The sequence below is a fragment of the Mustela nigripes genome, chromosome 6 (assembly GCF_022355385.1).
Source record: "Mustela nigripes isolate SB6536 chromosome 6, MUSNIG.SB6536, whole genome shotgun sequence".
Taxonomy (NCBI): Eukaryota; Metazoa; Chordata; class Mammalia; order Carnivora; family Mustelidae; genus Mustela; species Mustela nigripes.
The window spans coordinates 105,233,847-105,259,108 of NC_081562.1; the positions used below are offsets into that span (position 1 = coordinate 105,233,847).

General features: G+C 39.0%; 1 protein-coding gene and 1 non-coding gene across 13 annotated transcripts in view; one reads left to right on the forward strand and one right to left on the reverse strand.

Moving 5' to 3' along the window:
* Positions 1-3,498: 3,498 nt before the first annotated feature.
* LOC132021013 (U6 spliceosomal RNA) lies at positions 3,499-3,601 on the reverse strand. The gene has a single exon (XR_009405198.1). It is a non-coding gene; the product is annotated as a U6 spliceosomal RNA (small nuclear RNA).
* Positions 3,602-5,022: 1,421 nt separating this feature from the next.
* ERC1 (ELKS/RAB6-interacting/CAST family member 1) overlaps positions 5,023-25,262 on the forward strand; it is a 552,388-nt gene continuing 532,148 nt past the window's right edge. For 10 of the 12 annotated variants that reach the window (XM_059403878.1, XM_059403884.1, XM_059403882.1 and 7 more), the window contains exon 1: positions 5,429-5,546. The gene's annotated coding sequence lies outside the window, so the exon portion shown is untranslated. The other 2 variants (XM_059403881.1, XM_059403879.1) reach the window with 2 other exon arrangements.

A 25,262-nucleotide genomic window follows, 5' to 3' on the forward strand; every position in this document is an offset into this window, starting at 1 on the left:
ACCCCCTTTTACTTTCTGACTCTATGAATTTGACTACTCTAGTTATCTCATATAGATGGAATCATACAATATACAGTCCTTCTGTGACTGGGTTATTTCACTTGGCATCATGTCTCCAAGACTTATTCATGTTGTAACATGTGTCAGGATTTCCTTCCTTTTTAAGGCTAAATAATACAAAAGTTTTCCATTTTGGTGAAGTCCAGTTTCGCTACTTTTTTTTCTTTTGTCATTTGTATGTTTGGTTTCATAGCTAAAAAGCTATAATCGAAGGTCACACAGATTTATACCTGTTTTTTCTCTAAGAGTATTATATTTTTAACTAATTATATTTAGGTCTATGGTCCATTTTAAATTAATTTTTGTAAATGTGATATAAGGGTCCAGTTTCATTCTTTTGCATTTGGATATACAATTGTTACAGCATCCTTTGTTAAAAAGATTATTCTTGGGGGGTGTGGATGGCTCAGTCAGTTAAGTGGCTGCCTTCAGCTTGGGTTATGATCTCCAGGTCCTGGGATCAAGCCCCACATGGGCTCCCAGCTCAGTGGGGATTCTGCTTCTCTCTCTGTCTCTGCCCCTCCCCCTGCTTATGCTTTCTCTCTCAAATGAATGAATAAAATCTTAAAAAAAAGACTATTCTTTTCGCATTGAATTACCTTGACATTCTTGTTGAAAATTAATTGTCCATAAATGTATGGTTTATTTCTGAACATTTAAGTCCATTTCAGTGATAGATATGTTCATTACTTTTCCAGTCCTACACTATCTAGATCACTGTAGCTTTGTAGTCAGTTCTGAAATCAAGAAGAATGGGTTTTCCTTTTTTTCTTTTTAAGGATTATTTTGGCTATCCTGTGTCCCTTACACTTCCATGTGAGGGACACAACTTGTCAATTTTTGGGGGAAAAACAAAAGGTAGCTGAGATTTTAATAGGATTGCATAGAATCTGCAGAAAAAATAGGGGCAAAATATTGCCATTATAACACTATTAAGTCTTCTGCTACAATTTCTTGACGAACTACCTAGATTGATGACAATTTAGCTTACTTATAAACCTTGTATCTTGTGTCTTCCTACCCTTTCAGTATAGACTAACAATTACTTGCTCCTCCATTAGTTACTTTTCCTACTTTGAACAATACGTTTTAATAACTAGAGAAGTTCTGCCAATAATAAACATAATCTCTTCAATGCTTTAGCTTTATTTCTACCTTTTTGCCTCTGTATGTTCCATGTCTTAAACTATCTACTGTATATTTTCCTGTATATTGCCCATGGTATAAATTTACAAACTATGCTTTAATGATAGCAAGATTATTTATAATTTATTAATATGTTGGTCTAAAAGTTGAACACCAGAAAACAGCATTTTCTAAGCCTTCTATCACAATAATTAGTTATTCAGTTGAATTCTTTGTTTTTCGGATTTCTCTTCGAGAGCTCCTCTCTTTCCATGCCAGTCTAGTCTGGAGTTCTTGGGACCTCCCCGAATTAGATCCAGTAATCCTTAAATATGATATTGTCAAATGACCTATTTTCTATCTCATTTTGCTTAAGGATGTCTTCAAGGAACTCTATTTAAAAAGGGTTTTTGATATAAGTGACTCTTAATCTCACAAAACAAACTGAGGGTTGCTGGGGGGAGAGGGATTGGGAGGAGGGGGGTGGGGTTATGGACATTGGGAAGGGTATGTGCTATGGTGAATGCTGTGAAGTGTGTAAACCTGGCGATTCACAGACCTGTACCCCTGGGGATAAAAATATATCATGTTTATAAAAAATTTAAAAAAAAATTGGAAAAAAAAATAAAAAGGGTTTTTGAGGGGCACCTGTGTGACTCAGTCTGTTAAGTTTCTTCCTTTGGTTCAGATCATGATCTTAGGGTCCTGGGATTGAATCCCCACCAAAGAGTCCCACTTAGCCAGGAGTCTGCTTTTCCCTCTCCCTCTTCTGCTCCCCCTGTTTGTGCTCCCTCTCTCTGTTCCTCTCTTTGTGAAATAAATAAATAAAATCATAAAAAAAAAGTTTAACTTTATGAATCCCTGCAGACCCAAAAATGTCTTCATCCTGCTCTTTACTTAATGATAATTTAGCTAGGAGTGGAATTTTAAAAAAATTGATATTTTTTCCCTTAGGTTGTGAGGTTCAAGAAGTATTTCCCTAAGAAACTTGAAACTCTTTGTTAACTTTTTATATTTAGAGTTGCTGGTAAGAGTTCTAATGTCAGCTTGTTTTTGGGTCACTTATTTCCCCCCCCTTTGGAAATTAAAGATCTCTATTTTTGCAGTTCTAACATTTTTACAAGGTTGTTTTTTCTTTGTTTTTGCTCTGCGTGAGTGAGCAGGGAGCCTTTATTCCAGGATCCTGGGATTTTTGACCTGAGCCAAAGACAGGTGCTTAACCAACTAAGCCACCCAGGCACCCCTAATTTTGGCAATTTCTTATTTATGATTTCAAGACTTACTTTTTATTCTTTGATTGTTATATACTAAGTATACTATGTATGTTATTCTTGTTTCATAAGTGTAATAAAAAGTCCATGAACATACTAATTATTATATTTTAAGTTCTCTGAAGTTTCTCTACTTCCTCTATGGCCACATTTTCTGTTTATCTTTCTCCCCTCCCCCTAAATTGGAGACTTCTTTTAAGTAGCTATTAATCTAATCCTTGGTTGTCTGTTCATGTTTAAGATGAAGTAATTGGAATGCTGATTAGGAATCTTGTGAACTTGGGAGGGTCTTGCCAACTTGCACAACTTCACTCAAGGGTGAGTGGGTAGAAAACCAGCTATTGTGCCAGTGAAGACTAGTTTCATTCTTAGTCATTATATACTCAAACAGCAGCCCAAATCCTCCCCAGAGATTATGAGAACGCTTGATTTTTAGCCTGGGATAAATGCCTACATACTGTATCGGAGATAAGGAAGGGTTCTTCAGTTCTGTATCAAGGTCTTTATTTCATCTTCCTGTTGGCCTCAGTACCCCCTGCACCTACTCCACATTATGGTTTCTTTCATTTTGTTTAGTCAGACTGCACTCACTTGGGGTGTAAATTTAAAAATATATATATGTGTTTTGGTGGTCTTCCCATTTTCTATTATGAATGGGTTTTGTATCATTTTAAAAATTCCTTTATTAGCATTTTAATGGGTCTCAGGAAGAAGAGGTAATGCATGCCTGTACTTAGCTAGCTTTTTTAAAATTTATTTTTAATTTATTTTTATTACTATTATTTTAAAAGATTTTATTTATTTGAGAGGAAATGAGAGAGAGAGAGAGTGAGAGAGCACGCAAGAGCGGGGGAAGAAGCAGAGTCCCCTCTGAGCAGAGACCCCAATATGGGGCTTGATCCTAGGACCCTGGGATCATGACCTGAGCTGAAGGCAGATGCTTAACTGACTGAGCCACCCAGGTGCCCCCTAGTTTTCTTTCTTCCTTTTTCTTTTTTTTTGTAATTGAAGTATAGTTGACAACCAATGTTACATTAGTTTGAAAATTATGGAATGCTTCATTAATTTGTGTGTCATCTTTGCACAGGATCTACACTGATCTTCTATCATTCCAATTTTAGTGTATGTGCTACCCAAGGGTGCACTCAGCTGGCCCTAACGAAAAAATATAAAGCGTAAGTTAAAACAAAACAAAACAAAACGTCTGGGGCAGAGTAGGAAATAAGAAAAAACGACCAGCAGAAGGGCAGAAAAACCAAAAAATAACCCCCCCAACACAAAAAAACAAACCACCACAATTCTCAGTCTGTGATATTGATAGCACCCTGTGTATGTATAATCTAGTGCTTAACATAGTAACTCTGCAGATCCACATTATTTTAGCAACATAGCAGATCTCAGACATCGAGTTCACACTGCATTTTACAGTTAAGAAAAGTAGAACCCAGAAATAAAGTGATTTTGCCAAGGTCATTCAAGTAGAGCATGGCAGAATGGAAACTAGGATACAACTCCCACTTTGTTTTTTAAACCTCCCACACTGCTGGGGAGTAACAGGATGAGCAGATCAGCAGTTAGATGAGAAAGATCTTGAAAAACAGTCGAAGAAAGATGGCTTTTTTTGGGGGGGGGGAGGGTAAAAAGCCAGATGTCTAAAAACATGAAGTATTTTAGGATGCTTCTTTGGCAGCTCTACAATCTTCTTTGGCAGCACAGTCCAACAATTGGTAGGCATATGTTGAATGTACTGAAGGGGGCGACGGTACAGCAGGACGGGGAACTTTAATAATCCAAGTGCGTGGTGATCTGGAAGGGAGCAGAGTCTGGGCAGGATGTCACTGTAGAATTTGGTGAATGAATGAATATGACTACTGAGGACAGACGGGAAAATGTTAGTGGGATTATGAAGGAGTGTAAATTGGTTAATTGTGGTGGAGAATAAGGAGGGGTAAAATATGAGTCAACCCCTTCTAAGGGCATTTTAAATTACCTGATACAACCTAAAAGACTGGGGCGAATATATATCACATCACTCCTACTTTCTTGATTAGGGATAGTTTACCTACATTCGTAAATTAATGGATGTAGCTGCCCTCTCTGCATGACTCCAACAAAAGAAAAGCTGACTGCAATTCAGTACAAGAAAATGGGTTTCCTGAAAGAAGGTACCATTTGCTTAGTAGACGCGCCTAGCTGCTGTGAAGACCAACTAAGACAACGTAGCTCCGCATTTGGCACATCGCAGGAGCTGAATGTGCATCTTAAATTCCGCCCACGCTCTGCTCTCCCGCCGGGCTCCCACACAAAAACCACGTACACTGGCGTGGGTCTTCTGCGACGCCGAAGTTCTTTCCCTAAGGTCGAGTGCACAGCCACGCGACCACATTCGCAAAAACTAAGGGTGGGGGAAAAATCCAATTTCCCTCGGACAAAGGGTTTCCCCCGCGGCCTCGTGAGCGCAGCCCAGAGTATACCACACTGCTAGACCTACTCCCCTACAGCAGTGGCGATCCTGGGGCCTGTGTAACGGGCCAAGGAGGGGGTGGGGCGACTCTAAGGTTTGGGAAAGCGACGATTCCGCTCTTCGGGCCTGGCCGGTCCACTTCCTACGGCAAGCAGAAGGAGACAAACGCCGGCTTGCCTCGCTGCCACCTACCGCTTCTTCCCGGAGCGGGCTCCGGCTTTCCCTTCCCGTGGCCGCAGGGGCCGCGCGTGCGGGGTGTGGACGCCCCGCGCCCGTTGCTCTGCTTGGGCGCGCAATCGCCGCCGGAACCTGGAGTCACCCGACTCCCAGCCCGTGACCCGCCTTCCTCCTGAAGGCGCCGGAGGACTGTGGGCTGCCAACTCGCACTCCCTGGAGGGTGCGGAAAGGGTAGGTGGCCCGCTCGGGAGGAGGCGGAGCTCGCGGTGTCTCGCGGCCCGGGGCGGGGCTAGGTGTCTCGCGCAGGGGGCGGGGCGCAGTGACGTCGGTGGGCGCTGGGGCCGTACTGTGGCTGTGGTGGCGGCGGCGGCGGCAGCAGCGGTAGTGGCGGCGGCGGCGGTGGCGGCGTCCGGGCGGCAGCAGCAGCAATAGCGGCAGCCCTGAGGAGGGTGAGACGGCCGCCGTGGCGGCAGCTCGGAAGTCGGGCGGGACGGAGAGCTTCCCGCCTGCCGCTGGCGCTGAGGCTTTTTTTTTTTTTTTGCCTTTTCTTAGCTTGCTTCTTCCTCACGGCCCTGGCTAGGGCTGGGCAGCGCGCCCCCGGGGAGGGGCGGAGCTGTAGGTGAGGCTTCAGGACCCCCTCCCCCTCCTCTCCCGACCGGGAGGGGGGATGGGAAAGTCCGGGGAGGAGCGGACCCCACCCCACCCCACCCCACCCCACCGAACTCCAGGAATGGGCGGGAGCTGAGGCGGTAGATGTGGGGAGCCCGAGGTGGGAGATGGGAGATAGGGGTTCTGGGCGTTTGGAGAGCTGCGGAGGGTTTGAAGCCTGATGTTGCGGGCGAGGTAGTGGCGAGATGGAGAAACTGGGGAGCCATGAGGAGGTTGGGGTGCGGTCAGGGTAGACCTGTGTGTTTAGGCGACTGATGTAAAATGTGGAAAGAGGTGAGGATTTTTTTCCTTCTGTGAAATGGTAAGCTAGGAGATGAAGGGTTGTATTTCAAAAGGAAGATGAGCTGTGGATGTTGCCTTTGAGATAGTTGGAGAAGCTATTGCACTAGGTCTCACATTTCTACTTTAGGGTTTGGTTATTAATATTTTCCCTCCTGGCGAGATGAGTCGGGAGGGAAGAGACTCCCTCTGCTTTTGGCGCAGGTGGGTACTTTGTGAGGATGGCTGGGTTTAAAGTTTTACACCCTTTATGAAGAGTGAGATCTTGGATTAAGACAACTTCATTCTGGCAGCAGCAAAAGGGAATAGGTCCCATTACACCTAGTTCTTTAAAGGTGTTACCGTCCAGTCTTTTCTCTGTGCCTGAAAGATCTCTTTATATCACCTGACTTATAAGCTTTATCCTGTCCCCTTAAGAGAAGGCCTGAAAAATCAGATGGTTGCTTTGGAAGATACGTTTTTGAGTAATAGTTGCAGGTGGTTGTGGTTGACTGCTTTGGCTGGATGATTTGAACAGTTCTGTTGGAGCTAATTATATGAAAAATACTTAAAGTTTTAAAGCACAGCTGTCTTTTACAGCTCGTTTTTCAACAGACCTTGACATTTAAACATTTTGTGTTCAATTCAGTTATTGGGGATTATTTTTATTTCTCAGTTGCAGATGTTGTCATTAGACAGTTTAAAAATGGAAGTGGAATAATCCTTTTTTTTTTTTTTTTTTTTCCCGGGAGGTCCCTCAATTTCTGAGAACTATTCTTGGAGTCTAGTGCTTTTAAAATGCTCTTTAATAACATTTTGGGGACATGTATCTCAATTGATAGGTAGATACATGTTACTAAGAGTAAACAGTGTTCAGTGTTCTTCACATCAGTGTTTCACAACTTTATTCATTAAATCAGAATCTTTTCTCGATTCCTGCACCTTATTAGATTACAGTATTCACTGACCTTACCTATCAATTAGTGTCATTTAAGCTGTTTCTTGCTCAGAAAAACGGTCCTGTGATGGACATGTATTATGTAAAGGATGGAAGTAGGCATGACTCTAAATAATTTATTTGTGGAGGAAGAGAAGCCGTCATGAAATGGAATTTAAGCAGTGACTTTCCCAAGGCTTACTCAATTTATTTGGGAACAGAGCCAGAGAAGTGCTTTCCTGTAACCTAAGAGAGAAATATACAGATGTGAGTGTCAGTAGTTGCGGATCATTGCCTTTTTTAACATGCTTAATTAATGAGCAAACTACGATCTTCTAGAAATACTTCTGCTTCAGACTTTAGGCAACAGATGATACAATAGCTATTAAGTGAGAGTGTCCAGTATGTAATTCTAAAAGATTCAATTAAATGTATTCAAACAAATCAAATTAGAAGTTGGTAAATGAATACTTTTGATTTGGATTAGTTACTTAGAAGGAAAAATGAAAATTCACCTACCTAGTTTTGGCTTTTAAATTATACTTTAACTGGGTATGAATGAGGACAAATGTGAACTAAGATACCAGGTGAAATTTTTGCGTATATTGCTAAAATTACATTTGCATGGCTGACAGTGGGATGTGCTTCTTTGTGGGAATGAAGTCATGGGATTTGGGTGAAAGTATCAGGTAGAAGTGGCCTGTTTCTCTTTAGAATTTCTTGTGCCTAAAAAAAATACTACATTTTATTTTTCAAGAAATGTCGCTTGCTAGTCTTTACTGTGATGTTCTTGTTGAATTTAGTGAGCTCTCCCCTCCCCACCATTACTAAAGTCAGGTAAGTATGTCAGTTTGTTAATTCAACATTAGTACTGGAAGCAAGATAAAAGTGAAGGTTCTTACAGCAACAACTCCTCTTCTGTTCTAGGTTTATGCTTTTAGAAGTAGTAGCAGATTGTTAAATGTGTGTTTTACACATATCCTATCAAAACTTCAATGGAAGACCAGGGAATTAAGTATTTATATATACTATTATATATAAATAGTATATTTATATTTATAATAAAAAAATCAGTACATTCTTTATCAATTTTCAGACAAATGTAATGAAGTAAACAGCATACAGGTTATATAGAATATAATTTATTTCTATAGCTCTTCAGTATCTGACCCTTGGGGGCACTGATTCATTCAATGGTTATTTTATTGAGTATTGTTCTAGGTACTTTTTTAGCCATTGGGGATACAGTAGTGAACAAAATTGACAGAAATCCCTGCCTTCATGGAACTACCTTCCAGATACCTTTTGGGGAGATGAGGAGAAAACTGGCAAAGGAAATTAATAAAAGGTCATTGGGTTAGGAAAAGCAGGAGAATGTGAGGTACTAGTAGTGACGGAGAGGAAGTTTTTAAGGAGAAGGCAATGATCGAGTGTGTCATTGTTTGAAGATGTGTCAGAGTGTTGGGTAAGGAAGAATTTTTCATGGTTCTAATGTCTAATAACAGAAGCATGAATAAATGCTATTTAGTGAGAGATGAAATAGATGTGTAGGACTTTGTCAGCTTTTTACTTCCCTGGGTTGATTTTTTAAAAACATATATTAAAGTTTTTATTCTTTTCAGAATAAAATAGGCAGTATAAGTATACTTATATAAGTATACTTATATTAAAGACAGATATGACATTTTTGTTATTTTGTTTTTTTAATATACTAATAACTTACACTCATTTAAAAAAAAAGGTAATGCACATACCAAATCAGAAAGTATACAAGAGTTCTTAGGGAAAAGTAAGTTTCCTGCCCCATCACATTATTCCTGAAGGCAGTGCAGTCACTGTTTCCAAGTTCTTGTTTTTTCCTAACCAGTGAAATTTTGTGCAATAATATGGTTTAGCTATTTTAAAATTGCATAAATGTAATGTATTTTATCTTTTTTTTTTTGGCAGGCTTAGTATTTGTTTTCATAATTTAAGTCTAGGTTCTGAAGGCCTTTTGTTTTTATTTATAACAGCTTTATTGAGAGATAATTCATACACCAGACAGTTCACTCATTTAAAGTGTATAATTCATTTTTTTTGGTGTAACTATCACCACAATCAATTTTAGAGCATTTTCTTCACCCTCAAGAGAAGCTGTTATTTTCTGACCTTTAGTTTATGTATTCTTTTATATATTATGTGGGAAAAAAATGTTTGTGAAATACTTGCTTACCAACTAAATGGCAGTTAAGCCATTTAGTGTGTACTTTTAATGTTCTCTGACTGAATTGGATTATAGGTTTGTGTAAAAGTCAACTTAGATAGCATTTTATTTGGTTGAATACATGCTTGTGAAATGACTTGATTACGTGTCTTTTCATTATTCCTTCATTTATCACATATTTATTGAGTACCTTTTGTGTTCTAAGTCCTGGGCTAGGCCAGATGGAATCCATGATGAATAATGCACAGTGTCCCTTATTCTTAAGGAGTTTTATTCTGGTGAGAGAAGAGGAGTAATTAATAGGGGTTTGTGGGCTCCTGTGCTTCAGTAGGGTTCTACATCAGCTCATAGGATGAATTCCTAAACAGCATTGTTAGAGAATCTGAGATGAGATCTTAAGGATAATTAGGCTAAATGAACAGGGTGCAAGTAGAGGGAACAGGGTTTGTAAAGACCGAAGACCAGAAAGCTCTAGGGTGAATTGAGTGATTTGAAAATAGTTTGGTCTGCTGGAGTGTTGAGTGCTAGTGTGAGGTGTAGGTATCCTCCCTTCTTTATGTTAAATAGTGTATTGTCTTTTTATTTATTTTTTTTAAAGATTTCATTTATTTATTTGACAGAGACAGCAAGAGAGGGAATACAAACAGGAAGAGTGGGAGACGGAGAAGCAGGCTTCCCGCTGGGCAGGAAGCCCAGTGCGATGCGGGGCTCGATCCCATGACACTGGCATCAGGACCTGAGTCGAAGGCAGCTGCTCAACGACTGAGCCACCCAGGCGCCCCAGTAGCGTGTTGTCTTGAAAAGCAAAATCATGGAGCACCTGGGTGCCTCAGACCTTAAGCGTCTGCCTTTGGATCAGGTCATGATCCCAGAGTCCTGGGATCAAGCCCCGTGGCCCCCTCCTTGCTCAGCCTGCTTCTCCCTCTCCTACTCCTCCTGCTGGTGTTCCCTCTCTCCCTATCACTCTGTCAGATAAATAAGTAAAATCATAAAAAGAAAAAGGCAAAACCATTACATTGTTAATTTGCTTAAACTCTATGGATTGCTGTCACTTTGTAGCTGTATAACTTTGGGTGAATTACTTTACTGTTTAAAACTCAGTTAATTTTCTCATCCATAAAATGGGAAAAATAGTCCTACTTCATGTGATTGTTGTGCAGAATAAATGAAATAATACTCATAAAGCTTTTTTTCCTTAAAAGTATTTATTTATTTATTTGACAGATCACAAGTAGGCAGAGAGGCAGGCAGAGAGAAACGGGGAAGCGGGCTCCCCACTGAGCAGAGAGCCCGATGCAGGGCTCAACCCCAGGACCTTGGGATCATGAGCTGAGCTGAAGACAGAGGCTCTCACCCACTGAGTCACCCAGACACCCCAATACTCATAAAGCTTTTAATAAAGTGTTTGGAATATACTAAGTACTCAGTAAAAATCAACACCCTGATGGTGATGATAGGGTATGGTGATGGTAGTAATTGAGGCCTGATTTGTGGAATTCCTTTAGGATATTGAGGAGCCCCAGGGTGTTCTCAGGAGACTGGAAAATGATACCTATCTTTCTTTTTTTTTTTTTTAAGATTTTATTTATTTATTTGACAGAGAGAGAGAGAGAGAGGGAGGGAGAGCAGGGAGAGTAGGAGTGGGAGAAGCAGGCTCACCGCCTAGCAGGGAGCCCGATGAGGGACTTGATCCCAGGATCCCGGGATCATGACCTGAGCCGAAGTTAGACGTGTAACGACTAGCCACCCAGGTGCCCCGATACCTGTCTTTTTAACACTTTTTCTGAGAGGAATGAAATGAATACTAAAAACTTTAGGCTGGCACTGTCCAATAGAACTTTCGGTGATGATAGAAACGTTTTATATCCCATTCAGTACAGAAGCTGCTGGTCCTGTGTGCTTACTGAACACTTCCAGATGTGGCTCGTGTAAGTGTTGAGAAATAATTAAAATTGTTAATTTTGTTAAGATTAATTTAAATAGCCACTGTAACTAGTGATTAGTGTATTGGGCAGCATGGCAGTATGTTTATAGATTGATGACTATGATACTAAACTCTGGCAGTGTTTTAGCATACATTATTTAAAAAGTAGTTTCAGGGGCGCCTGGGTGGCTCAGTGAGTTAAGCCTGTGCCTTCAGCTCAGGTCTTGATCCCAGGGTCCTGGGATTGAGCAGCGCATTGGGCTCTCTGCTCAGCAGGGAGCCTGCTTTCCTTCCTCTCTCTCTCTGCCTGCCTCTCTGCCTACATGTGATCTCTCTCTCTGACAAATAAATAAATAAAATCTTTAAAAAAAAAGTTTCAGAGAGTGTCTGGGGGCTCAGTTGGTTAAGCATCAACTCATGATTTCAGCTCAGGTCATGATCTTGGGGTCATAGGATAGAACCCTATGTTGGCCTCTGAACTCAACTCAGAGTCTGCTTCAGATCCCTCCACTCCTCTGTGCTCTTTCTCAAATAAACAAATCTTAAAGAAAAAGAAAAGGTAGTTTTAGAAGCCTTGTTAAAGGATATAGTGATCACTGGAATATAGCGTGGATTCATGAGGTCACTTCAGATAATAATTTCCATTTCCTAGAGTTGACATGGTTCCTAAGCTGATAAGGAAATGTAGTTGTAATTTATCTAGACTTTACCTCAATCTTTTCATGCTGTCTTTGTGGAAAATATGAGCTATTTTATGAGAACAAGGACTGTCCTATGTTCTCTACTGAACAAATAGTAGATACTTGTTAAATATTTGATGAATGAATGATTGTAAGACAATTAAGTGAATTCCCAACTGGCTGTGAATGGATATACCCAGAGAATAGAGTTGCTTACTGAGAATGATGGGTTTGAGGAACCGGTATTAGATGACTCATCCATGTGTGTATTGAGATAACCCAGGAGCGGTGATGTTAAAGACAGTGGCAGTGGGAAGTAGTTGCCAGCCATCTACCCACTGAGTGTGGAGGATGTCCAGGTCATTAGCTGAAAAGGCAGAGGTAGAAGACTGTGTTGCTGAAAAGCATGAGAATCAGAGAAACAAAGATTTTACATGGGAGTTCAGGATTTTACATGGTCTGGAGGTGGCATGGGAAGAAAGAAGGGTACTGGTCTCATTTCCCAACATTGAATGCGGAATGTGAGAGACTTAATAGCCTCCACTTTAAAGGGCTGCTTGGAAAGAGGGTCCTGGGAAAATCAGTTTTCAGTTAAGGCAGAGAGGCAGTAAAAACTTTCGGAAGAGTTTCTTCATAATGGAACACAGTTCCTTGAGAGTATTTTTCCACCTTCCTGGCTTCGAGTCAGTTAAATTAACTTATTTACGTATTTACGTATTTATTTATTTATTTATTTATTTTAGGTAGGCTCTACTACTGATTGAGCCAGCCAGGCACTCCTCATCACTTAAACTTTATTTATTTTTAAAACATATGTGTGTATGTAATCTCTGCACCCAACATGGGGCTTGAACTCATGACCTAGAGATTAAGACTTGCATGTTCTTCAAACTGAGCCAGCCAGGCACCCCATCATTTAAGCTTTAAAATATCTGTCTCTTTTTAACAAAAAACTCGTCTCCCATCTTCATACTTTCTCTAAGTTGCTGTCCGCTTTATAGCCACACTTTTTAGAAGACTTATCTACATTTGTTATATTGTCTCCATTTCTTTGCCCGTGATTCTCTTCTTAACCTATTGTTTCTGTCTTCACAATTTCATTAAAACTTTCTTGCTCAGTTACTAATGTGTTTAAAGCCAATAGTTATTTTTTTGTCCTCTTATTTAACATTTTAGCTGTACTAGTTTTCTATTGCTATGCAACAAATTACCCTCCCAACTTAACTTAAAACAACAAACATTTGTTGTTTCACAGTATCTGTGGGTCAGGCATTTGGGTGTGGTATGTCTGATTCAGGGTCACTCATAAGGCTGCAATCAAATGTTGACTAGGATTGCAGTCATCCCAGAGCTCCACTGGGGGAGGGTCTGTTTCCAAGCCCAAGCATTTGGCTGTTGGCAGGCCTGAGGTCCTTGTTGGTTGTTTACTGAAGAAATCAATCTTGCCATTTGGGTCTCTGCAACATGGCACCTTGCTTCTAGATTGAGAACTCTGTGGAGGAGGAGGAGAGGTAGTAGCCAGTTTTTTGTAACCTATTCTTGGTAGTGCCAGTCTCTCACTTGCTCTATTCTTTTCTTTAGAATGGACTCTCCAGGGCGCCTGGGTGGCTCAGTGGGTTAAGCCGCTGCCTTCGGCTCAGGTCATGATCTCAGAGTCCTGGGATCGAGTCCCGCATCGGGCTCTCTGCTCAGCAGAGAGCCTGCTTCCCTCTCTCTCTCTCTGCCTGCCTCTCCATCTACTTGTGATTTCTCTCTGTCAAATAAATAAATAAATAAAATCTTAAAAAAAAAAAAAAAAAAAAAAGAATGGACTCTCCAAGGTCCAACACTTGCAAGGAGGGGTTCCACAAGTGTGAATACTAAGAGGCAGAGATAATTCAGAGCCATTGTCAAGATTGCCTATCCCACCAGCATTTGATCCAGCTAATTTCTCCTTCTTTGTAATGCTCATTTCTTTTACTCTCTTTAGATCATGCTTCTGTGTTTTTTCCTGGTTTTTGGCTTTCTTTTCTGTCACCTTTGTTGAATCCTTCCTTAGCCATTCATTAAATGTGTGAATTTCTGTGAGTGATCTCATCTCCTATCTCATTTTTCAGCTACATGCTGAGTATTCATTTTTCTGACTTCAGCTTTTACCTCTTTGCTGACTGTAAGGACCATTGTTAGTCAGTATTTCCATTTGGATGCCGCTTAAACTCAGCACATCCAAAGCTGGTATTCTTGATTTCTCTTTATTCTTATACCTTCCATTTTATTGTTCCTATTGACTTTATAAAAGTCATTGGTGTTCAGTGATGGTGTAAATGTTTTTAATGAGGTAGTGCATCCCCTTTCAGATTCTAAGCATTGACTGAATGTTTGCTAGGTGGTTTTTAAGTTTCCTTCCCATTTTGAGTTACTGTGTTGGTAACTAGTGAAGATTTTTGATTAGGAGACACATGATCGGACTGTGCTTTGAAATGTAGCAACTCTTGAATTCATTAAAAAAAAATACTTATAAGGGCAGTTTTAGGTACACAGCAAAACTGAGTGGAGGGTACAGAGATTTCCCTACTCCCACCCCACATATGCAGAGCTTTCTCCATTATCATCTCCCACCAGAGTGATATATTTACTACAGTTGAGCCTTGATCAACACATCATTATCTCCCAAAGTCCATATGAACTCTCATTTTTAGTGGTTGACCAAGAAGGAAACTAAACTTGGTATTCCTTTTGGTTTTTTTTATTATGGTGGGCTATGTGATGAATAGACAGTGGTTTTCATCAGATAGTCCTTTATATGTATTATTTACATTTTCCCTTATTTTATTGTATCACTTTTTTTGTTTAAAAGACCTTTGTATGGAAGTTAGGTAACTGGACAAAAATTGTCTGAACCTCAGTTAAACATTTCTGAAATTGTGAAAATATTTCAAGAAATAAGTTTGGACCTTAAACATAATTTTATTGTAGTAGTATAGTTTATTGTGAAGGAATTAATTTCTCCTTGAAGTCCTTCTTTAATGTAACACACATACAGGAAAACGTATAAAACAAATATATAGCTTAACTTAATGAAACAAACACTTGTGTAACCATCATCTAGGTCAAACACTAGCACCTTGCCATGATTCCACAGACTTTGTTTGCCTCTTCCCAGTTACATAAAGATAATTGTTGTCTTGACTTTTATGGGAAACATTTTTTGCTTTTCTTTCTTACATAAACCTATATTTAGTTTTGTCTGTTTTTCCATTTTATATTTATGGGATCATATTGTATGTATTTTATGCTTGGTTGCTTTGACTCAGCATTTTGTGAGATTTAGGTTTATTGTTTTTAGCTGTAGTTTGTTCATTTTCATTGCTAAATAGTCTTCCATTGTATAAATACACCACAATTTATCCATATATCAATGATGGATATTTAGGTTGTTTCCAATTTTGGGTCATTATGAATTATGCCACAGTGGCCATTCTTGTACAGGTTTTGCGGTGCATATGTTTCTGATGACTGTAAGAGCCTGGAGTGAAAGTTCTGAGTCATAGAGTATGTCTAAGTGGAGTTTTAGTAGATAATTGCCAAACAATATTCCTTTGTAGTCTGCAAACTTAACTGCCCCAAAACAATATTTGAGGGTTCCTTTTGTTCTATATCTTTGCCAGTATTTGGTATTGTCAGTGTTACTGATAGCAGCTATTCTGGTAGATTTATGGTGATATCGCATGGTTTAATTTGCATTTTATTGATAACTAGTGAAGTTGAATAACTTTGTCTTTTGGTCATTTGAATCGTTTTATGAAGTGCTTATTAAAAAAATACTTTGCTCAATTTCCTGTTTTGCTCAATTTTCTGTTTTTAAAAATTTTTTTTCTTTTTTTGTTGTTTTGTTCTTTTTTCTTTTTAAAAAGATTTTATTTATTTATTTGACAGACAGAAATCACAAGTAGGCAGAGAGGCAGGCAGAGAGAGAGGGGGAAGCAGGCTCCCTGCTGAGCAGAGAGCCCAATGCGGGGCTCCATTCCAGGACCCTGAGATCATGACCTGAGCTGAAGGCAGAGGCTTTAACCCACTGAGCCACCCAGGCGCCCCATGTCTTTTTTGTTCTAATTAATTTATACGAGTTATATATTTTGGGTATGACCCCTTTGTTGGTTATTTGTGTTGCAAATACTCCACGCTGATCTGTTGCTTGGTATTTTGCCTCTCAGTGGTGTCTTTTGAAGAACAAGATTTTTAAAAAAAATATTTTATTATTTACTTGAGAGAGTGAGCAAGAGAGAGAGCACAGCTGGGGGGAGGGGCAGAGAGAGAGGGAGAAGCAGACTTTTCACCGAGCAGGGAGCCTGACATGGGGCTCAGTTCCAGGATCTCCGGATCATGACCCTAAGGTAGACACTTAATTGACTGAGCCACCGAGGCATCTCTTAAACAACAAGATTCTTAATTTTAGTGTAGTCCAATTAACATTTTTCTTTATGGTTGGTGCTTTTTTTTGTCTGCATTCAGAATCATTCCCTACCCTAAGGTCATGAAGTTATTCTCGTTCACTGTTTTCTGGAAGTGTCATTGTTATATAGCACTATGGTCTGCCTGTAATTGATTTTTTTGGTGTATGCTCTGAGGTAGGAGTTGTGGTTTATTTTTCTCCTGTATGGTTAGCTGATTTTCTCAGCACCATTTGTTGACAATTGTTTCCTTTTCAAATTGCTTTGTCGGGGTGCCTGGGTTGCTCAGTCAGTTAAGCATCCAACTGTTGGACTATTGGTTTCGGCTTAGGTCATGGTCTCAGGGTCCTGGGATCAAGCTCTGTGCTCAGCGTGGAGTCTGCTTGGGATTCTTCCCTTCCTCCTGCCCCCTCCACCTCTCCTGCCAGCTTGTGTACTCTTGTTCTCTCTTGCGCTCTCTCTCAAAAAAATAAATAAAATTAAAACAAACGAAAGCGAAGAACTGCTCCGTAATAAATTAAGGCCCTCTATTCTGTTCCACTGGTTTCTATCTTGGTCCAGTGCCAGACTGTTTTAATTACTGTAGCTTTATAGTAAGTCTTAATACCTGGTAGAGTAAGTGCTCCCACTTTGTTCTATTTTTCAAGAATTCTTCTTCTTTTTTTTTTTTTTCCAAGTAAGCTCTAGGCCAAATGAGGGTCTTGAACTCATGAACCTTGAGATCAGGAGTTGCATGCTCTACTGACTGAGCCAGCAAGGCACCTGAAGAATGTCTTCACATTGAATGTTAGTGACTCTCATGGTCAGTAATCAAGACAGTGTGGTATCAGCATAGGGATAGCCATATGCGACAGTGGAACAGAGTAGAGTCCAGAAATGAATCAACATATTTATGATTAATAAATTTTCAATAAAGGTACCAAGGTAATTCAGTGGAAGAAAGGATAGTCTTTTTAATGGAAAGTACTACAACAATTGAATATCAGAATGCCAAAAAAATGAAACTCAAACCTTACCTCATAGGAGAAGATCTTTGAGACTTGGGTTAGGAGATAATTTCTCAGATATAACACCAAAGGCATGACTCAGAAAAATATTGATAAATTGGCCTTTATCAAAATTTAAAAATTTTGCTTTTCAAAAGAACCCATTAAGAAAATAAAACAAACCATGAATGAGAGAAAATATTTGCAAATACTTTATCTGATAAAGGACTTGCATCCAGAATATCTAAAGATCTCATAACTAAGTGGTAAGACAAATAACTCTCCCCAAAATGGGCAAAAGATTTGAATAGACAGCTTCATCAGTGAAAATTGGCTGATGGTAAGCACTTGAAAGAGATACTGATTATCATTAGTCATTAGGGAAATGCAAATTAAAATTACAATGTGTAACTACTGCTACTAGAATGTGTTACTTTAGCCACTAGAATGGCTAAAATAAAAAAATTGAAATACCAAAAATGTATCAGGGATGTAGAGAAATTGGGATTTTTGTGTATTGTTGGTGGGAATGTTAAACGTCACAGGAATTTTGGAAAATAGTTTGGTAGGTTCTTAAGTTGAACACACATTTACACATACACACTCTGTATCTTCAACACACTATGTATCATTCAACTCTTAAGTATCTATCCAAGGGAAATGAAAACATATATCCCCACAAACACTTGTCTACATATATTCGTAACAGCCTTATTCTTGGTAGTAAAAACTGGAAGCAAGCCACATGTCCATCAGCTGGTCAGTTGATAAAATATGGTGTATTCATATAATGGAATACTACTGAGCAGTAAAAAGGAACAGACTACTAATTTAACAAAATAAACCTCAAAAGTGTTTAGCTGAGTGAAAAGACTGCCAGTTTATAATTTTACTTACATGAAATTTCTAGAAAAGCCTATATTGCTGAGGCTAGGCATGCAAATGAAGACTTGGCTACAAGTGTGCATAAGGGAACTTACTGAGATGATAAAAATGTAAAACTGGAATGTGGTGATGGTTGCACAACTGCATGAATTTACTAAACTCCTCAAACTAGATACTTAAAATGGATGAGTGTTATGGTATGTAAGTTTTGGCTTAATGAAGCTGTTCTTTAAAAAAATGTTTTGGTTGGGGTGCCTGGGTGGCTTAGTTGTTAAGCGGCTTCCTTCAGCTTAGGTCATGATCTTGGGGTCCTGGGATCGAGCCCTGCATTGGGCTGTCTGCTCAGCGGGAAGCCTGCTTCTCCCTCTCCCTTTCCCCCTGCTTGTGTTCCCTCTCTTATTGTGACTCTCTCTGTCAAATAAATAAAATCTTAAAAAAAAATGTTTTGGTTATTTTAGAGTAAGTTTGTCAAGTTAAAATTAAGTGTTGGTGAAAAAGAGAGAAAGAAAGGGAAAGAAATGTTAGTGTCCTGATTGAAGTTACATTGCATTTATAGATTAATTTGGGTAGAATTACTTCCTCATAATGTGGAGTGTTTGAATCGCTGAATATGGTATTTTCATTTATTTGTTTTTCACATCTCGGTAATGTTTTATAGTTTGTTGTGCATTATTCTTACACATCTTTTGTAGATTAATCTTAGGTGTCTGATGGCATTATAAATGGGATTTTATTTATTTTTAAAAGTTTTATTTATTTGAGAGAGAGAGTATGTGTGCATACACGAGCAAGAGGAGGGGCAGAGAGAGAAGGACAAGCAGACTCCCAACTGAGCAGGGAGCCCAACTCGAGATTCAGTCCCAGGACCTCAGGATCATGACCTGAGCCAAAGGCAGTTGTTTAACCAACTGAGCCACCCAAGCACCCGTATAAGTGGGATTTTTAAAAAAAGATTTTATTTATTTATTTGATAGCACACAGGTAGGGGGAGTGGCAGGCAGAGGGAGAGGGAGAAGCAGGCCCCCTGCAGAGCAGGAAGCCCAGTGTGGGTCTTAATCCCAGGACCCTGCGATCATGACCTGAGCTGAAGGCAGATGCTTAACAAACTGAGTCATCCATGGGTCCCTAAATGGAATTTTAAAATACATTTTTTTTTTAAAGATTTTATTTATTTATTTGACAGAGAGAGATCACAAGTAGGCAGAGAGGCAGGCAGAGAGAGAGAGGAGGAAGCAGGCTCCCTGCTGAGCAGAGAGCCCGATGCGGGACTCGATCCCAAGACCCTGAGATCATGACCCGAGCAGAAGGCAGCGGCTTAACCCACTGAGCCACCCAGGCGCCCCTTAAAATACATTTTACTTTCTGTTTGTTGTTGACATATGGAATAAAATTGAATTTGAGTATTGGTTCTATTTTGCCAGGTTTTGACCAAATCTTATGAATTCTGAAAACTTTATCTGTAGGCTTTCTTGGATTTCCTTCTTATGTAATCATGTCATTTGTGAATAATGACTGTTTTGTGTCTTTCCTTGCTGTTCTTATACTTTTTCTTGTCTTACTTTGGCGAGGCTCTGTGGTGTGTTGTTGAGTGGAGGGGCAATAAGAGAGATCCTTGTTATTTTCCTGTCTCAAAGGGGTTTAACTTTTCACTATTAAGTATGATGTTGTCAAGGGTATACACATAAGACAAGGCCTGACTGATTTAACTGATACAGATACAGTGAACCCTTTAGACTTAAGCAGTTTATCTTACATGAGCAGTGGAAAAGTGAATAAGCCAAAGGTGCCAGTTCCCTGTGACCCTTGTTTCACACATCAAAAAAGTCAATACCAGAACAAAAACCTTGCCAGTGAATACAGTGGGGTACCCTATTGATGGAAGAGCCCATTCAAATTTGCCACAAAGCAATTTTGTGGTCTATAGCTCTATTCTGAGATGGGCAGGCTGAAAGTCACGTAATGAGAAACTGTCTCATGTCATCCTCTAGGAGAGATAGAAAAGCGATGGGAGATGGTCTAGTAGTAGCTCCTTATGGGCCTCCCATCCTTTCCTGTTCTGGGGGGATTAAGAGGCATTCTGCCCAGACTTAAGTATGGTACAAGTTGCCAAAAAAAATGGAACAGCAGGGGCACCTGGGTGGCTCAGTGGGTTAAGCCTCTGCCTTCAGCTCAGGTCATGATCTCAGAGCCCCATATCCGGCTCTCTGCTCAGCGGGGAGCCTGCTTTCCTCCCTCTCTCTGCCTGCCTCTCTGCCTACTTGTGGTCTCTGTCTGTCAAGTAGATAAATAAAATCTTTAAAAAAAAAAAAAAGGAACAGCAGAGCTCTTTCTCTGCAGATATTTACTTGCTTTTGCACATGTCCTTTATTAGATTAAGACATTTCCTTCTATTCCTAATACAAGGTTTTTAATCATAAGTAAATGCTAAAAATCTGCCTGATGCTTTTTCATATCTATTGAGACAGATACTTTTTTTTTTTTCTTAACCTGGTACTGTGGCTTATTACATGGATTTTTGAAATGGAATTTCTACTGAGTAAGAGTTTCTTAACATTGCTTTTATAAGCTTTCACTTTAGGAAAAAACTATTGACAGAGACTTTTGTTTTCTTGGACGGTTTGCCTTTTTTCTCCCTTAAGTATAATTTTGCCCTTGTACATATAGAATTTACTGTTGATGACCTTTTCAAGGAAGAGACTGATTTGAACTTAAAATTGGCCAGTAAGTTATTAGAGATCTAAGAGAATAAAAAATTCGTATGAAAGAAGAAGTAGGTATGTTTTGACCTCTCTTTGAGTATATCCCTTCATATCTTTTAGGATACATCCCTACAGATGCCACATAGGTGACCTTTCTGCCTTCATGGCAATATTGACTTCACTTTGATTAGTGGCAGATCATTTTGAGTATTTCAAATAGTTTTTCATTCCTTTTCTGAACTGCTTTATTAAATATAGGCCAAACCTTTGCTTGATGTTTTTCTTCCCTGAATAAGAAGAAAGAATGATTGAAAGGAGAGTTATTGACCGTTTCACTCAATTTGTTCAGGTGGCTTTTCTAATGGTCTGCTGGTTAATTTTATAGTATTGCCAAGTTTCTGAACCCATTTTGAAATAATTTGGTTATGGTAAGGCTTGGTATTTTTTAATTTTAATAGAGCAGCAATTTTTCTCTGTTTCCCTGATTATTACTAACAAAAGTTAACTGAAAACAAACTGCTAGTTTAAATGGGAAGAACAAACTGCTAGTTTCCAGAGGGGGGGGATGGGTGGAGGGATGGGTGAAATAGATAATGGGGATTAAGAAGTAAAAACTTCCAGTTATAAGATAAATAACTCATGGAGATGAAAAGTACAAGGTAGGGAATGTAGGCAATATTATTCTAATAATGTTTGGTGGTAGATGGTGACTATGTTTATGGTGGTGAGCACTGAGTAATGTATAGAATTGTTGAATCAGTATGTTGTACACCTGAAACTAATATAACACTGAAGGTTAATTATACTTAAAAAAACAAGTTAGTGGAAAATGGATATAAATTCTTTAGGTTTGTATTCACAAATGTGAGGTAAGTATATAAATATTTATTTCTACATTGCAAGTACGTGTGTATAGTTTTGAAAGTACCAATCAAGATTTTCTTGAAAAATTCAAAAGTGGGTTGATTCATGTTAAAATTTTTTGAATAATATAACAAAAGTATCTACTCTACCGAATTTTTATTTTCATAGTTGTTCAAAAGTAGTACATATCTATTTCCTTTTTTCTTTTTTTCCCTTTCTTCCCTCATTCAAAAAAGATACATGGACAATCTAGTATACTTTGTTAGTATACTATGTGTATTATGTTCTATCTTAGCAATATAATGTTTGAAACATTGTCTCTGCCCTCAGGATGCTAGTAGACTGGGAAGGCAGACAAGTAAACAGGCAGTGTTAGTGGAGTATGATAAGCGGTAATGATAGGACAAGAACTGTCGTGGAAGGGAGTGGTGAAAGATGAAGTTGGTGATTGGGTTTGGATCATGAAGGGCTTTGTAAATCATGTTAGAGTCTGGAATTTTACCTTGGGGCAATGGCAAGACTTTGGAGATGAATAAAGGAAATGTTTATATTTACATTTTATGAAGAGTAGGTAGGAGGAAGCTAAGTGAGGAGGCCAGCTAGGAGGTTGTGGCCTCAATCCATATAGTAGAAGTGGAAATAGGGAAGCAGACAGAATGGAAACCTTTAGAGAACGCAGGACTCTAATTCAGAGTGTGTGTGTGTGTGTGTGTGTGTGTGTACATGTGCTTTTATGGGGGAAAGGACAGTTGATGGGGAGGAAGGAGACTAAGTTGACTTACAGACTTTCACATGGAGCACAAAGAACAGTGCTGTCCAGTTAGGAGCCACTAGTCATATATGGCTACTTAAATTTAAAGTAATTTAAATCAAATAAGACATAAAATTCAGTTCTTCGGTTGTACTAGCCATATTTCATGTGCTTAATAGCCAAATGGGACTCTGTATTGGAAAGTGCAGATACAGAACATTTTCATCGTTGCAGAGAGTTCTGTTGTACAGCACTAGTCTGCAGTTTTTGTACCTACTACCTTTTCCCCAGAGGGAAGTCAAAATAATAGGTGGTATTTGCCTAAATCTCCTAAGAATTCTGGCTCCACAATATTTTAAGAGATTCTGTGAGTCTCACATAGTTGTAACCATCACCACCAGCACCAGTCGTCATCAGATCTAGAACATTTCTGTAATTAGAGATGGTTGGTTGGAGTGTTGAACTAGAGGGATTGTCATGCCATTTACTGAACTACTGATTGCTGTGGTGAGGACAGCAGGGACCTCTATAAGGTATTGGCCAATAGAAATATGACAGCAGGGACCTCTAGAAGGTATTGGCCAATAGAAATATGGCCAATAGAAAAATAGCCATGTATTAAAATTGTAGTATTCACATTACAAAGAGAAACTATTAGGTCTTATAATTTTTGTAACATTTTATTTAACTTAATACATTCTAAATATCATTTTCAACATGTTAAAACATATTTAAAAAACTATTAATGAGCAATTTTACATTATTTTTTCATACTGAGTTTTTGAAATGGGTTGTATACCTTTTTAATAGCGTATCTGTTCTTGTTTTTAAAATAAATTTATTGTTTTAGTAATCTCTACATTCCGATCATGGGGCCTGAACTCATAACCCTGATCAAGAGCTGCATGCTGTTTCGCTCAGGTGCCCCCTTTACAGCACATCTTAATTTACATGCTAACTTTTTAACCAGAAATACTTAATCTACATTTAGATTTCATAAAATTTGCAGTTGAAAAAGTGGCTTCACATACCCGACATTTTCCAAACATGCTTAAACATTTTCTAGTAACTGAATTATCAGTTTTTCAGTATAACTTTTATTTTTATTTATTTTTTTCAAAAATTTAATTTGAGAGAGAGCGAGCAAGCATAAGCCATGGGGGCGGGTGGGGTGGGGAAAGGAGAAATAAGGAGGAAAGAAGCAGATTCCCTGCTGAGCAGGTAACCTGACTCAGGGTTCAGCATGACAGGGTTGGGGTGGGGGCTCTATCCCAGGACCCTGGCATCATGACCTGAGCCAAAGGCAGGCACTTAACTGACTGAGCCACCAGGTACCCCTAAATTGAACTTTTAATTACAGTGACATAAAATTAAAAATTCAGTTCCTCAGTTTCACTAGCCACATTTTAAGTGCTCAACAACTAACTCCATGTGGCTAGTGACTACCATGTTGGGCAATCCAGTTCTGGAATAACCAAGTGCATTCCCTTGATAGTTGGAAATTCAGGTCTGGAGCTCAGGAAAGAGGTATAGAAACAGACAGCTAGATGGCAGGGACTGTGAGGAATGGGGAGAGAAATAAATTTGTGATTTAGGACAAATAAGTATTAACTTTTTTGGTGCTTCATTAAAAACCTGTAAATGCTTCTGGTATGATTTAAAATAGTAGCTGAGTATGCAGCATATTGTAGTGGTTAAGAAAGAGTCAGGTTTTGTGATCATGGGCAATTTACTGAGCCTTTTTAAGCCTTAGTTTCTTCATCTAGAAATGGAATAATCTTTTTCTCTGAAAGGTTTGCTGGAAGGGTTATAGGAAGAATCCATGGTAAGTATTTACCATGTATAATACCATGTCTCATTTCTAAGTTTCCATTTCTTTCTTGGACTGTACCATCAATTTAATAATTTCTTTATTTTTTGAAGATTTATCCACTTGAGAGAGAGATCTTGAGAGTGTGGGCAGTGGGAGGGGCAGAGTGAGATGGAGAGAGAAACTCAAGCAGACTGTGCACTGAACACAGAGACTGATGGGGCACCCAATCCATAACCCTAATATCACCACCTGAGCTGAAATCAAGTCAGATGCCCAACCGACTATGCCATCCAGGCTCCCCTTAATAATTTGTTTTTAAAAAATATATACATGTTGATGTACACTGAATCCTAGTTTCAGGAACTTTAAATTATGAAAGAATGTTTAATTTAAAATAGAGGAAGTTGGGGTGCCTGAGTGGCTCAGGTTGGTTAAGCGTCTGCCTTGGGCTCATGTCATAATCCCAGTGTCTGGGATTGAGCCCCGCATTCAGCTTTCTGCTCAGTGGGTCTCCCTCTACCTGTTGCTCCCCCTGCTTGTGCAAGCACTCTTTCTTTCTGTCAAATAAATAAATCTCTAAAAAATAGAGGAAATATACTTATGTTCATACTGATGAGTGCTGATTATGATCCACATACTATGTTGAATGCTTTAAATGATGTGAAAAGTTTTTTTTTAAAAAGGTACAGTGTAGCATATTTCTGTTGTAAAGTTTCACATAACCAGATTTTGTAATAGAAAATACATTTTAATTCTGGGACTTTGAAGTACATTATGGTCTACATCTTTTTTTAGGTAGTCCAGGAACCATTGAATTCTGTTTGAATCTCTTTGGATCTCTTAAACTTATGATTTTGTACTATTTAAGAGTCTGTAATTCTATATTTGTGTATATATGTATAAAGAATTATAAAAAAAAATAACCTTGGTGGAGTTTATTCAGAGAACTGTGGTAACAGGAGAAAAATGGACTCTCAAAGAGAAAAGAATTACAATTTTTACTGGCTCTGCAGTTCTTTCTCTCAAGTCTTTTCCTGAAGTCCTATCTTGCTCATTATATCTGGCA